This window comes from Anabas testudineus, chromosome 2 (assembly GCF_900324465.2).
Source record: "Anabas testudineus chromosome 2, fAnaTes1.2, whole genome shotgun sequence".
Lineage (NCBI taxonomy): Eukaryota > Metazoa > Chordata > Actinopteri > Anabantiformes > Anabantidae > Anabas > Anabas testudineus.
This window is the reverse complement of record NC_046611.1, coordinates 10581474-10598007: the sequence shown is the minus strand read 5'-3', so window position 1 is coordinate 10598007 and position 16534 is coordinate 10581474. Positions and strand designations below refer to the sequence as shown.

Sequence of the window (16534 nt, the reverse complement as noted above, 5' to 3'; positions counted from 1 at the left end):
ATGTGTGAACAATGTTATTCAGCACTGACAGACTGGTGCGGATTGTTTATTTTTTGAAGGTTAGAGTCGGAGCATATACTGTATGCAGTTGAAAACGCAAAGTTAACATGTTGCGTATGTGAGAGACTAGTGCATAATATCCTTGGGACACCACCTTCGCCACATGTCATCCCACATTTGATTAGACAGCTTGATGTTAAATTGTTCCCAGTAAATGGTGTTAAGATAGTGTCAGGTGGGACGGGGGAATGCACTCATTTAAGATGATATCACTCCCGGGCAGGAGCCAAATGTAGGAGGATTGACAATTTTGTCAAATTGCCTGCAGCACTTTGAGGCCTCGCCATCAGCAGCCGAACATCTTTAAGGAGATCCCGGTATAATGTATGAAACCATCTTCATAATGCATCAAAATTGAATGGCTGGAATGCCACTTAAAGTAGTGGTAGTGTAATTGGTACTCAAAAAATCTTAATAGTATCATATATGTTGAGCTGAGCTTTTAAGAGATCTATTGTGCAATCTTGCCTTGATATATCTTTCTCTCACACACTCTCTCCCTCTCTCACACTCACACTCACACTCACTCACACACACACACACACACACGGGATAATGCATTCAAGCCATCATTTCATCTCAGGATTCCCAAGTGTATTGGGACACCACATGCTATAATGATCCCTGGCAAATGGCCTAGTTGGGCTACTAACTTGTGTAAATAGTGCAGGCAGAGACTAATGTACTCTCTTGTAATAGGGAGAAATTACGTGTCTATTACAGCTAGACCCTCCAAGAGGGAAGGAGAGGAAGAAAGGAGGTGGAGGAGGAGATGGGAATTGAAAAAAGGGAAAGATGATGAGATCGATGAGGAAGATGAAAGGAAAGCTACGAAGGAACTGGAAATACAACTGTTAATGTTCTGTTGTGTGTGTGTGTGTGTGTGTGTGTGTGTGTGTGTGTGTGTGAGACGTGGAGGAAATCAAGTGGAAGCGGTCTATTGATCTTGTGATAAATCATAGTTGTAATGAACTGAATATTTATGCATAAAATTACAATTATTCTTTAACATATTCCCCTTTTCTGTTTTCAGAGCGCATTCTCAAACTGGGAAGCTGACTTGTTAGAGCAAAGAGTAAACGGGTCAAGAGTTATCAGCACATGTGAAAATCATATGATAATGGCCAAGTAAAGGTTAACCCAAAAGAGTTAATTATTTAATTTTTACTATTTAATGGATCCTATTTAATGGTGTGTGTGTGTGTGTATTGAATCTAAGTTTCCAAAGAGGCATAAGTGTTTATTAAACAGTTGCAAAGAGGCATTCATGGTGTTTTGGCTTTGTAAATCTCCTTTTTAAATCTGGATTTTGTTTGCTGACAAAATTCACAATTATAATGCCAACACCATGTTTTGTCATGTTTATTTAAAGAAATTAATTGAAAATCTCTGCTGAGCGCGTTGTAATGCACGTTAATTTCTTTCAGCTATTGGCAAAACGAAATTGTTTCGCTTTCGCATAATGTGCTCGTGTGAATAGACAGTTTAGATCGCTGTTTGTTAACAATATTTGTTTGCTTAGTTATTGTATTCATGGAGACAAATATGAGGCATGTCTTTTTATGCAGCTTCATTTCTTGTTAGTAGTTTGTTATTATGATAACAAGCATCCATTTGATGTCAGCAGGCCTTTTATCTTCAAATGAGCCATTTAAATGTCATTACAGTGTGTGTGTGTGTGTGTGTGTGTGTGTGTGTGTGTGTGTGTGTGTGTGAGAGAGATCATTACATTTACAAGGCCCATTCACGTCTCGTCATTTCTTCCTACAATGAGAAATTACCAGCATTCAGTTTCTCTGATGCTGCAACAGTAACAATATTCAATGACATAAATTCAGCCTTTTGTCCATTTCCTGTTGTTTACTCTGTAAACAGACCACTGTGACCACAGATCATAATGATCCATGAATTATTAACTAATTTGTTGGATGTTCATTGAGTGATTTTTTTTAAGAGTTTGAAGTTTTTTTGTTTTTTTTTTTTTGTTCTGATTAAACCTCCACTAACATATTTCAGTCTGCCAGTTTTCGTGCTAAAACTTGTTTAAATATGGTAGGAACATATCTGAAACCGTTTTTAAAACACTGCAGTACTGTGCAGATATTTTCACACTTCTATTTTATTTCCTATCGTCAAACCTCAGGCAGGGCTGTGTGGCATGGTTGGAGAAAAAAGTGACAAAAATATTTCAGGATGCTCGCTGTCTTAAAGATGGAGCTGTGTAATAAGCGGTGATGTAATGAGCTTAATATAGACAACTCCATTCAATTACATTTCATCTTTTGATATTTATACTGCAGCGGTACAGAGGACACTGTTAAGTTATACAGTCATAGATAAGAGAGGTTTTAACTACTAATATATCTTTACGAACATATTAGCTGCACCACTCAGTGTTTTGATGTGTTTCTATTAGATAACAGAGTAAAGGAGCTGTAGAGATTAAAAACTTAGCAACACAAATATAAAAACTTTGAAAAAAAGACTCCTACCAAGCACTGTTCTCATTAGGTTTTATTTGACAGTAGTTGCACAGTTTCAACCTTATATTTAAATTGTCCCTCACTGATATGTGAATGATGCGATTGTAGTATAAAAACAAATACTGTGATATAACAAGTTTAATCAGAGATATTAAGTCCTTGATATTATATTGATATTCAATTTCTTCCATTCCCCAGTAATCTCCTAGTAATTCTCCCAGTAATCACCATTAAACAAGTACAAGTACACAAACTCAATACTAAAGTAACAGTGCAAGTTCCTGCCCAGAAAAATACTCAATGCCACAAATGGTTTAAGTACCCTTTAATTTTTCTACTTAAGTATAAGTACTAAAGTACATGCTCTGAATTTTACTTGGAGTACATAAGTATAAGTACTCCACTCAGGAAACTGTATTTTAAATAAAGTAGCATTTGATTCTGTTACATTTAGTCAGATGCTTTTATCCAAAGAGACTTAGAAGATACAAGGCAAGAGGAGGGTTGTGCTGATTGGATGTTGCTGCTTTTTACAGAAAACTTGATATTGGCTCCATCTCCTGTTGTGGTCTAACCTTCATGGAAAGAGCGTTGTGTCTGTCTCTCAGCTGGAGTGGCAGATAAGCTATAGGGCAGCCCTCCCAGTGCACTGCTGGTAATTTAGGAAGTCCTTACTGGCAGGTTGAGATGACAAGGCCACTGTCTTTGTGACTGTGCTCTGTAATTTGCTTGTTTTCCGCTCCGCCATGGAGCTGACGCACTGCAGGAGCAGGCAAGCCAAGGAGCACTTCGCTCTCTCACTTTTCCTCGGTCTCTTTCTTTTGCTTGCTCACCCATGTGCTCCGGGTATGCTCTCTCCTATTGTTGTCATTGTGTTACTCAGCTCAGCTCTGTGTCCTTTGAGTTAAAAAGAAAAACACAGGCTGCAACCACCACAGAAATCAGAGCCTAATGTCTTACAACAGTGACATGTACTGTAAAAGTGAAAACACAATGCTCCGACAGTTGGGAGTGTAACGTATAAACGTTACATACACGCACACAAATGCACATTAAAATGAGCTCTGAGCAAAGTGAACACATTCAGCACCAGTTCATATCATTTAGCAAAGGCCTGAACACACTTAAAGGTTAGCCAACACTACAAATCCTGGACTCTTCAGACGACTCCTCATTAATCGCTGGAAGTTCTGACAGAAGACCAAAAGCTGTTCGTGTTCTTGTGTTAAAACAAACATAGGAACCGGACAGCTGCTTGTTCTGGGGAAAAATGAAGACACACTATAGACTATAGACATTGACTATAGAGCCTAGTTAAAAAAGTGGAAGTAAAATAACTTTATTATTATTTTCCTGAACTGAGTGGACATTTTCTAAAAAGTACCACACTGAAATACTCAAGCACTGTATTTTTACTCACCAGGTTTAACAGCTGTAGTTACTAATAACTTTGCAGATTCAGATGAATTCACACTATAATTAAACATAATATTTGGCGATGTATTATTATGGATTAACTGGCTGTCAGAACATAAATTGTTTTGTTCTGTATATTTTTGAACATGTACTTGGTAAAGAATTTGATGTAGTACTTGCAGAATCGTTTTAGAGGCAAGTACTTGAAATTTTTGTACTTGATTAGTGAGAGCTTGTTTCTTCTTCTTCTGATGCCCTGGGGCATTATGGGGAAATTCCTCGGCTAACAAGTGTACATGTGTTTAACGAACATTTTCCAAATCTTGAAACTGTCAATGTTCAATATTTTGTGTACTCTGGTATTATACTTTGTTTGTAATGTAATTAAAAGTGTTTGATGGATACATCATCGTGTGTAAATGTGATACAGTTAACATCTAAAGAAGAAAACATAAGTATGTATTTAGATAAATAAAGTAAATTAATATAGAAGCTCATTCCTTCATTTCTTCTCATTATTCTAGACTTTTATAGGCAGGTATACCATTTTCCTCTTTGTTGTCCTGGAGAGATGTAAGGAATTTCCATCTTGCCTTCATGCTGAACAGCTTTTCCCTCTCTCTCCACTTTCATTAGTCTCTGAATCAAACTATTCAGTTTGAATTGTAATTGTTGAGGGGAAAAAGGAGCACTGGACATGTACATGTGTGTGTGTGTGTGTGTGTGTGTGTGTGTGTGTGTAACTTTGACAAGCAGCTCCCCTGTTTACCATGGCGACACCATGGCCTGTGTTCTCCCGTCTCTACGGTAACCGAGGCCCTGAGCTCTCTTATTGGCTCAGCCATTGAACTCCCAGCTAGAGACAAAAGAGAAGGACCCGGCGCTGGTAATGTCTTATCACCAAATCCCATTAGGCTCAGGATTTTTCAGGTTTTCTTTCATTAACCCACACAAAAGTAAAGTGGAAATCACCATACCCAGTCAGCTCAGCCCCTACTGTGAGCCTGACTAGACCCCCTAATAACGTTGCTGTGTTCTAGCCCGTGCTGCGTTAATACTTGCAAAGACCTGCAAAAAGTACAGTAATAGATTCAAACAAAATGAAAACAGCAGTACGTCATTATCACATTAATGCTAACACCTTTGAAAAATTATTGTGATCAAGGAGACCATGGTAGATTAGGGTAATAGGTGTCCTGTAATTTCAGTGATGTTGTTTCTATAGATGGAGTGCTTTACTAGTCCCCAGGGGAAGGTGCAGTTGAATGGTAGGTGGATGAGGGTGACTCTACACATTAAGATCACTTTGGAGAACTACTCAGCCCTGAAAGTTAATGTTTCGTGTTGTTCAGGAGAAGAATTGTCTAGTCTGCTCATATCTGAGACTTTAAATCTGTGTTTAACTTTGCAATACAAACGTCTGGTGGAGTAAAGAAGATTAGAGCATTTAACTGGCAGCTGGTTTGACTTATAACAGTGACCTGGTCTGTTTCTCACCAGACTGTAACATGTGTCTTAAGTTTCCCACCACAAGGAAAGTACAGATTGTTTTATAATAGGGCCCTTTCAGATTAAAAGCAGGTGCACATTATAAGAATATGAGTACAACCAATTCAAACCCAAAGATACAAAACATGAATGCTTAAATGCAATACTAAAATGCAGTCATCTCAACACTGATTTGGTTATGTTACAATTATCCTGCTAGTGTCTCAGTATTAAGGAGGTGTTAGCTTAACATGTTAAATGTTGTTACAAACTGGTTAAGTGAGAGGGACAAAAAAATGAAGAGCTTGTATGCTCATTAAACTGACAAATCCTAAAACTACACCTTTAATTTAACAGAACTTATGAGCGTTCTGTGCTTTTTACATTTCTTAAATTTTCTGGTAATTTATTTACATATGGCAACTATGGTTGGACCCATATATTTACATATTTATTCATTCAGGTATTCGTTTGTTTAATTTTGATATTTAGACATTTGCTTTATATATAAGATATCAAAAATTATTTTATTTTATTGCTCTATTAAAATGTGGAAATATAGACTACATAGGCTGTATCTCAGCTTGGGCGCCTGACATCCCTCTCAATCACCACAATGAACATCACACCTCTAGTTTCCCTTGAGTATTAATAGAAGCCAAAAGGCGACTTCAGCTATGCGGGAACACTTTTAACTGAATGACCAGAGGACAGAAGCTAAGTGACAGATATGGCATTTAAAGCGGGCCTACCACAGTGACACAACTAGCAATGATGAAAGTAGACTACTATTTCATGATGTCAAAAAAAAAAACGAGCCAATACTAGCTAGCAAGATTAGCAGTGATGTGAAAGCTGTTTTGTCAGATCCCTGCATCCAAAAGAAAGGAGAGTGCACCCTGGACCTGACAGCAGACCAGTGGAACCTGGCACAGGAGGTAGTAGAAGTGCTGTGCCCCCTAATCACACTCACAGGAGGAGAAACTGTCATTGTCTGCAGCAGTGCCAGAGAAAAATTAAGACCCTAATCCCAGAGATCGACAGCATGTGTCTACTTCCCCTCTTCAGAACTGGGCCTTAGATTAAAGACTAAACTATAAAGAAAGATGAAGGGGAATTAAATGATCATTAAATCCTTATTATTTCGTTATTTTTACTAGTAGAACACACAAAATCACGCATCTGCAGATCTGTGTAATAAAATGCTATTTAGTTTTAAGCTGGTTCGCTTGGCTGAACATTTGCACCAGCAAGAGGCCTCCACATGAACAAGACGAGAAGTTTGCTTTTACCATAGAATGTAGACAATATAATGCTCCATGCACACGAGCGAAGGTGTGTGATTATGATTTATTTGGTTTATCTTATTGAAAAGGAATTGTTTATTAAAATGTGTGTGCTCCTACAGTGTTTGGCTCTACTAGGCGATTCCTCTGTCAACTGATTGAAGTTCATTGAAGTGTTATTAAAACTGTGCTTCTGTGTTCTATTTCTTAACATTTCTGTATTAATAAAAGTTGCAACAAAAATAGGTATGTGTATATAGGCAATGTGTGTACTCAGAATAGTGATCACAGTGATTATGATTGAACACGTACTGTAAGACATGTTCCCAACCCAAACCCTCAGAACGTACTGTAGTAAATCGGATGAATACCTTTTTTTCATGCCTTGGCTTATTCAGTCATCATTTCAGCTCTGCTCTGTGTTTTCCATCCTTCACCTGTCACCCTAACTCCAGCCAACAAACTGACATTCTTACATCCAGCATATATGTGTGTATGCGCGCACGTGTGCATGTGTGTGTGATCTGACACCTTTCAACATCCTGAATGGGCCCGATTATACCTAAGGCCATAATCACTGCAGTTTCTGCACGAGTGTGTGTGTGACAGTAGGTGCTGTGTGTGTGTGTGTGTGTGTGTGTGTGTGTGTGTGTGTGTGTGTGTGTGTGTGTGTGTGTGTGTGTGTGTGAGTGATAACTGCTTCTGTGAAGTCGGATTGACAGACAAAGGCCTAATCGCTCCTCAGCTCCAGCAGCCAAACAGCTCAGAGGAAGTATTGACCCAAAAGCACCATAATCCCCCTCACCTCAACACGGGCAATTTCATGTAATACCTGTAATAACATGGATTCAGCTCAAAGTAGTCATCAAAAGAGCTCAGAGCATCTGATTTTAGAGGTGAGCTGTTTGAATAAAAGGGACGTGAAGAGTATATCAATCTGTAATAACAACATCACGGCCTGGACTCGCTTTCTTTTCAACTCTCCTTATCATCCCTCATCTGACTCGCTTTCACTCTCATTCCCTCACTCTCTTTGTCTCTCTTTTTTTGCATGTGTCATGCGCTCTGTGCTTCTGGAGTTAGTTTTAAGAAACATATGAAGACTTACATGGTAAATGTAAGCTGTGACAAAAGGCGTTTCATGTTTTTCTGTGTGTGAGTGTTTGCTGTTCTAACCTCATATCTGAGGTTTGAAACGCCATGGATAGTGTGGAACACGTCATTTTTATGCTCCCGGCTGTCGAGTTCTCGTACTTGTGGAAAATACAGCAACAACAAAGTGCTGTGATTCAGAAGTTGGGGAGCACTATGGAAATTGTAAACAATTTCAAAAAGTATTTTGTTTGCAATGTTTTTCTATCGTGGAAACAGTTGTGAGGAAAATGAAGGTAATAACCCTACATTATTAACTGTCTACGTCAACAAACCTCACAGCAGAGATTCCTTCACTTTTTTCTCAGCATCTGTGGCCTGATGTGTGTTTTCAGGCTGCACACAGTGTGTGTCTAATGTGAGGCTTAGCTAGAAAAAGTGGTGCACATGAAGGACTATGTGGTATTTTCAGTTTGTTTTGGGCTACACACACAGAAATGACAATCACCAGAATGTTTTGGGACCTGATGATCAATGTTTCAAAGTTTCTTAGTTTGGAGACTTTCTGTTGATTTATCTCACTAACCAAATAAGTAGTTATTTAGTTAGAGTTGCTCTACATTTCCTTAGCAATATTGTCTCATGCTATATTAACACGTACAGTAAAGGTAACCTGTTGTATCTTGAAGCTTAAACATTTACTGTATATCATTTCATTTTTAAGGAGTCAGTGCTCTTTTTCGCTAATAGTGGAGTCTGACTGTGTTGTCTGGAAAGGATTTTGTTCTTCACACCTATTTGCAACTAGTTCGGCAATTTTCACTTTTTTTTTCACAAAAATGCAATGCATTCTTCTCGCATTCATACAAACACACACACTGACTACCACCATCATGATCATAGCCTGTGTCATCACTGTCTACATTTACCTCCAGACACACAGACACAGTCTTTAGCTTCTGATGTGATTCATGTCACAGATTCATCAGCCTACTCGTCCCTCTTTCTGTTACACGCACTACAGTCACTTATACTACTTGGCTCTAGGTATGTGTGTGCATGTGTTGACACTTCAGCTTGAGTTTCAGATGTGGAAGAGATGACATTTGGGCCATTTAAGACTTTAGTTTTACGGTTAAGGTCACAGGCTAGGTTTAGAATAGGGTTGGGGGTTAGGGTTAAGGTTAGGGTTAGGGGTAGGGGATTGTCCTCACAAAGACAGAAATACAAACATGTATATGTGTGGCTACATGTTTGACAGACAGACTGAGAGGCCCTGTATCGCCGATCTGCATATTAGCACTGGACCATCCCTTTAATTTCCTACAGCAGTTGATAACCATCACCTTTTCCAGGCTCCTTTGTCGCTCCAAAGCAGTCCATGAGATTTCATGAGTGTGTTTGTGTGAGAATGAGGAGACACTGTCAGAGACGGAGAGAAAGGGTTGTTGGCTGGCTAATACTGTTACTTCTTTCTGTTGTCCAGTGCACACACCTCAACAGGCTTGTCAGACAAGTATTGGCATTCTATCTTTTATCTTTAAAAAGTGATCTGTGATATTATAAAGGAATAAAATTGAGTTTAGAGAAGAGGATACACAAGTGTTGAAACTGCAGAAAGTGTCTAAAAATAATTCAGGTCAAGGTGAAAAAGCTTCTGACACTGTACAGATCAGTACAGGTCACAAAAAATGGCCACTGAGTGCAGGGTGTTCTAGTAGTTCATTAAATTGCCAAACATTCACCTTGAAAGAGAAAGAAGAAAAAAGAAGTTTGATTCAGAGTTGAAACATTAGACATACAATGACTGAATGAATTTTTTGTATCCAAATATATTAACATGAGTGGTAAACACGCATTTGGATGCATTCTTCCATCTCTCCTTTGCATCCTACTTCTTCAAATAACACCAGCCATCCGTGCACAAGAAGATTTCACCTGATTTTTAAGAGTTTGTGACAGTTGCATATGATTTAGTGTGGATGGGAACCTTTAGTAAATTAGGTGCACGGTAATTAATATTAGATTTTGTACTGTTTTATATGTAACCAGCTGCTGCAGTGATACCAAATGCAACACACTGATCATCATTTACTGATCATCAGTTAATGCTGAAAATGGTGTATACGTGTTGCCAGCTTCATGTGGTTACACAGCTTGTGTTTGACAGCCACATAGCAATAATTGCTTCACCTTAATTAACTCTGTGAGGTCTATGCGAGTGGCCTTGCGGCAGCCTGCATATTTCTGTGCATCCCATCATCACAAGAAGACAAATGCTAATCTGCTATTTGCTATTATTCTCTGAGACCTTGGGTGAGAAGAGAGGATGGAGGTAGACACAGTGGAGCATGGCAGCAGCAGAGATGGAGAAGAAGTAGATAGGTTATGAATGAAGCCTTTGTGGGAGTGTGTCCGTGTGAATGTAGCAAACATTTGAGGTACAAGAGGAGAGGTGCTTACATGAGAGGAAAACTGAGGCAGAGAGACAATGTCTGGTTCCTAAGGATCAGAGATTAGTTCTCCCAGCAAAAATGCAAAGAAACCAGGGCTCAGGATTCAGTTGTAAATGATCTCCATTAGTTTTCCAGGTTGTCAACACTGCATGCTGTTCAGTTCACTATTGATCCATTTGACTAGTTTAACTCACAAACCCGCTGTGACAAATACACCTTTCTTTTGTTGTGAACCTCAGAAGTTCTTAAAAAGGATTGAGGGTTGGAGAAGTAGGCTTGTGTACAAAGGCCGGCAGTTTGATTCTGTGACCTGACTTTCTGCATTTATTATAAGTGTAATTTCTGTGAGAAATACTTCATAAACACCATTGTAAATGTCACTTGGTGTTGAATGGTGCTTGATGCGCTACCATGTGTGCCGATTCAAAGTGCACTGGCACAGCGCTGCTGAATGCCATTATTTCCTTGTGTGTATGTGTATGTCATATACACAGTCCATTTACAAACATTAGTGAGTAAACACAAGTTGTTATTGGTTTTAGTCTCTGCAGGGTATGTCTTGAAAATAATGACGCTATAGAAAACTGAAGTTATGCTTTAAAGCCCAGACAATTCGTGTGTTTATATTAAGCTACAGTAACCTGCAGTTTTTCTCTCTGTAATTAAACTTTTGCTGTTTTCCAGAACAAACATCACATGGTGGTCAAGACCAAAGCTATCAACAAACAGGAAGTACCTTTGCATAGACGACCTGTTCCCGAAGCACATCCTCCCCAAAGGTAAGAAAAGACTGCTGTTGATGCAAACTCTTAAACTCTTGCAGAATTTCTCAAAACCTGTCTTTGAAAAACAGTTGCTGTACTTGTTTGGATCAATATTGATTGTTCCTTCCTGCTGTATTTGGTGCGTCACTGATTGTTTTACAACACATAAGGGTAGAAATTCAAAAACAATGCATCAAATAACTTCACAAAAGGGACTCGCTCTGTCTCAGCATCAGTTTCCAGATCATGGTCTCTTTGATGCGTAGCAGGCTCAAGACCATGATATGTTATATGTATATTAATATAGCGTAAAAACAAGCATTATGGTTTGTATATGCCATTATTAAAGAGCAACTAGTTTGGCCACTCAACCTTCAGCCACTTACAAATGCACAAGAAATGAAATGGTTGTTAATGCACACACAGGCCCCAATTCAAATTTCCACTAGCACTCTGCTGTAAGTTGGCGTGAGCGATGTAAATAATTCCTTCCTACAATCGGCCACTGTAGTGTTAGCAGCAGTTAGCACTGCGTAACACTTAACTTTAGTGATACATGTTTTCATTAGGTGGGCGTTCAGCTTTGAAATTGTTTCTTCAGATTAACTAAAAATGTACTAATTTTAGTGGTAACTTTATTTTGACTATAAATCATTATTTCATTTTAAGATGCAGACAAACTTATACATATAAAAGCCGACATATTTATCTATGGACGTTTACTGCTTGGATCTTCCTTTTAACGATTTATTTTTTTCTCCTTTCATCTCTTTCAACCTTTCCAAGGCTGGTCCTCAGTGTGTGTGTGCCCTCAATGAGATAAACACTTGAGCTACAGATATACAGAAGGAAATCTATAATGTTTAAGACCAAGGTCAGAGTTATTGTACTCTCTGTGCCTACACATTCTGCCACAATATTTTTTCTCCTCAGTGAAGAAAAGGTCCCAATCAAATCCTTCAGCTGAATGAGTGCATGCAGCATGGATGAGGTGAAGTGTCAGCACTTCCATCTGCACCTTATATCAGCAGCTAATAACTAGAGGGCCTTTGAATAAGGACATCTCGTAGGATTTGAATGAGACCGAACTTTCTTGATGTTGTGTTTGATTAACAAGACAGAACTTCTACTAAAGTGAGTTTAGCCTATGTCCTTTAGCATCACATTCACACATAAGTTAGTGAAAGAGGAGGCTGGTGGTATTTTATTTTTCTTATTGTCAAAGAAATCTCATCAAAAAACCACAACAATGAATTTAACCTACTTACAAGTAAAGTCTGAAATCTTACTCCTCTGTTCCATAATGCTTCAAAAAACATGAGCCTCTCTGCTGCACTGTCTGATATATTCTCTCATTATAAATCCCATATACATATTAGTATACAGATTCCTGCTCCATTAAATAGCCAGCACCATGTGCATTGATCTACAGGTGAAAACCACCCATTAGGAGGGTTTGACTATTGCAGATTGATGTGCAGATTTTGGTAATGAGTAGTCATAAAGGCATATAGTAAAAAAACTAAACATCTCATGTTTATTTAATGATTTGGAGTGGAAAATATCCAAAGCTAAACATTATTTTCATTATTTCGTAATCTGCTGATTATATTCCTCATTGATTGATTAATGATGTGGTCTGTAAGATGCCAAAAAGTAATTCCACAAGGGCCCAGGTGGTGTTTTCACAGTCAGTAGTGTAATGAGAAAAATATTTTGATGCTGAATTTACCATCAAGACAAAGAAAAGTATCAAATCTTCATGTTGAGAAGCTGGAGCCAGAAAACATTTGTGGCGTTTGCCAAATATCCCCTGGTGTCAGCTTCTCAATACTGATCCATCCCTTGATTTGAACATTTTCACATTTCCCATTGTTCTATTGAATATGTTTAGATTTTAAGATGTCACAGCTGAATGAGAAATTATACCTTTTCAAGTTTTTCTGACATTTTATTAATTACATTGTTGTGAATTAATCAAGAAAATTATTGACCATGAAAATAATTGTTAGGTGTATCCCACATTAATAATGACTTATGAGTTGAGAGCTGAGCTTTGTGCGTGATTATGGACAAACACTGACTTTCATGGATGTGTAGTTATTTTGATACTATAAAGTAAGATTTAGCTTTGGTGTCACTGCTATATAAAAATACCAGATACTAGGTATAATTTAATAGGAAACAAATATAAGTGAAAAGTTTTACCAGAGACGTGTGGATGGACATGGCAGAGCAGGATGGCTTTACAACATCCAAGCTCAGTAAACCCCCAGGGAGCCCTATGAGAGAAGATAGAGGAGAGAGAGAAGAGGAGGGTGGAGGCAAAATTGGCTTGTAGACATATGGAAGCAAGACAAATGTTTGTTTATAAGAAAGGACCACACAAGTTCTCTTTAGGTCCAGGTTACATATGTAATCAACAGGAAGTCAGTAAACATAGGCACTGCAGAAGTGACAGGACTGTGTGTGAATTTATATAAATGTGTATTATATGTTGTCTGTCAGACTATAAGAAGCATAATGGACATCTTATCAGCGCAGAGTGACAGTATTTGCTAGTGCAGTGGTGTGTGTGTGTGTGTGTGTGTGTAGGCAGAAGGAACAGACTGCTGACAGCACCGTGATGAGATGATAATGTATGTTCTTCGATCTAGACAGAGACAGAATGATGGACGTGGCTGTTTCTTACTCTTATCCTGAATCTGTCCAGTTCGACTGACTGAGCAGTGATGCTCTGCAGTCTTCACCCTGTTTCCACCCAGATGACCTAAAATGCATGTTTTCCTGTTGACTGTGTGGGTGACGTAGAAAAGGTTTGAGTTCAGAAATAAAAAAACAAAACATGGTGTCACATCAGACGGACTAGGCGGCCAGACTGTGCATTTCTTGTGTTTCAGCCTTAATTTGAAATAGTCCCACAGCTCCTATGTTTTCTTCTTGACATCCTGACCTCACTAGACATGGTCCAAGTTAGTTTTCCCTCTTTGATAGAAACCCTGTTGTCTTAATGTGACAACAGGCTGTTCAGACTCGTGCCATACTAGGTCTGACCAAGTTAGATTGGTGTTGGACGTTCAGACATGAAGCTGATACATTCAAATGCCATCAGGAGAGTCTGTGTGAAATGGGCTTTCAGTGAAAGATCCAGCTTTTAAGTCAGTATCTTTTTAATATCCAATGATCCTTAATGTTTCACTCTCAAACCACACTGAGATTACTGCCATCACTCCCTCCTCCCACTCACTTACTCCTCACCTTGTTCTCCTGTCATGCTCTTGAACCCTCCATCACTGTTGTGTCGCAGGCCGTTATCTCGTAGCCCTAAGCAACCTCCCTCCTATTGTCCTGCTGCTTTGTTGCTCTGATGAGGGTCAGCAGGGCAGCTGGAGAGCTCGTCATTAGCTAGGAGAGTGCACGTACATGTGAAGTGTGGACATGTCTACACAGGAATTAAACCCCTTGTAGTACAGAGGGAAAGGGGGAGCACAAACATTTTGTAATAATTGTAGTAAGAAGTTGTTATTCAGAACACAAATGAAATATACAGTTTGACCATTCTATAGATTTTAGTTCATACAGTTAAAAAATTGTGGAAGCACCAGAAATTGAAATCCTGCACTAAAGTTTCCAGTATTGGCTGAGGTGAAACCTTGATGTATCCGTAAAGTGCAATGGAAACTGACTTATTGAATAAATCATGGCGTACATGACACATAACACTGAACAAAACAGATCTGACAACATATACTTGTACCTATGCTGCTAAATTACTTGGTTAAGGTTAATTCCAGTGACAAAACAAAAGAAAAAAATATCACAGCAACAGACACTGGGCACTAAAACTGGAAAGAAAATGACACTGCATAGATTTAAAGAGTCTTATAGATGGAAATGTTTAGTATAATTTTTTCCTGACAGATGAAGTTCCTCTGCCAGGCTGTTCCTTCTTTCTGTTGCCTTCTATGCTGACCACTTGTTTCCACTCTCGTGCTTTATCTGTGTGACTCCAACAATAGGCACCAATAGGAAACTGCTGATGCTGCTCTGGTTGTAGTAAACAAACAGCATCCAGAGCTGTCCACCAACCTCCCATTTTATTTTCTGCTGCTCTCCTCTGCTCTGCTCTCGATTATTTGGGCACTTATCTCTTCACCGAGCTTGCATGACATAAAATAATCTGCTTACACATAAACATTTTACCTTTTCTCAGAAAACCCAAAAAAGTTGTATTGAAATTCAGTTATTGTTAAAGTACATGGACGTTGGAGTCCCTGCACATGTGTGTGTTGGTGTGTGTGCTAAATGAAACTGTCAGTGGGTACTGAGCCTCCTCTGTGCGTGTCTGGACATCAGCTCATTGTGCTGGTTGGTTATGAGAGCCGTTTGGCGTGTGCTGCTACCATCGCTGTCCTTGTTTGTTAAGTGTTTGTTTTCTGTGTGTGTGTGTTTCTATACATGTGTACAGCTGTGTATGTTTGGATGCCACTATTTATTCAGCCTCACCTGCTTTTTCAAGGTTGGCTCATCAAAGCCAAGAGACAAGTATAATACTGCTGTGTGTGCGCCTGAGGGAATAGAATCTAGAGTAAACACACGTGTCCGTCTCCCTCCCAGGTGGAGAGAATGAATGAATGGGCCGACGGTGATATTGGCAAGCCGTCCACTGCTTGTGTGTGTGTGTGTGTGTGTGTGTGTGTGTGCGTGTGTTGCTCTAAAACATGTTAAGAACGGTTTGACTGGACTGGTGGTTTAGTTTGTGCACAGTTCTTTTATTTAACTAGCAACAGTCAGTAAAAATAAATTATTTTAAAGTTATTTTTAACCTGCCAATTATTTCTGAAGACTCTCAGTCATCCAGGTCATGTTTATCCTAAAAAAAAATCTATGAACTAATCAGATTGATTAACAAACAACGTGTGTTTGTATGCGTTTACCACACATAGACTATAAGCGGGTCACCCAAGTATATTTGGCCATTGTTTTTTTTTAAATTATCAGCGCCATCCAGAATCGGTTGACTAGAGGAAGTTTTGTAGTTAACTGAATATTGACTTCTTCTGTGACCATATGTTTATCTGTACTGTTGCAACATAGCAATGTACTACTAAAGACTTAACTATTAAATAATAAACAACACAATGTTCTAGGTTGTTTAATATCTGTGAATCAAATTAATTTCCTTTATCACAAACACAAGTTTAAATTCTCTCTGTTGACTAAAATACACCTCAGGTCCAGTCAGATCCACTGAGGTTTTGGACATGTTGATGCACACACTTGGGACCTGTGGCAGTATAAATAACCCTGCCCAGACAGTACAGTACCTTATACCTATAACAAAATCCCTAATTTTACTTCTGCTTATTGGTTCCAATGCTGCACGTCATTTGTTTAGATACGAGTTAGCATGAAAGGTTAACGTTACCAGCTACAACAGTGTGTAAAAGATGGAGTGCTGTAAACAGTGTAAGTCAGTGTGGCTATAC

At 38.8% G+C, this 16534-nt stretch overlaps 1 long non-coding RNA gene across 1 annotated transcript in view; it reads left to right on the top strand.

The window, feature by feature from the left end:
* Positions 1-16534, top strand: part of LOC113164483 — a 70283-nt gene that overhangs the window by 41633 nt on the left and 12116 nt on the right. The window contains exon 3 of the long non-coding RNA XR_003299001.1: positions 10966-11060. This is a non-coding gene — a long non-coding RNA (uncharacterized LOC113164483). The remainder of the gene's footprint in view (positions 1-10965; positions 11061-16534) is intronic.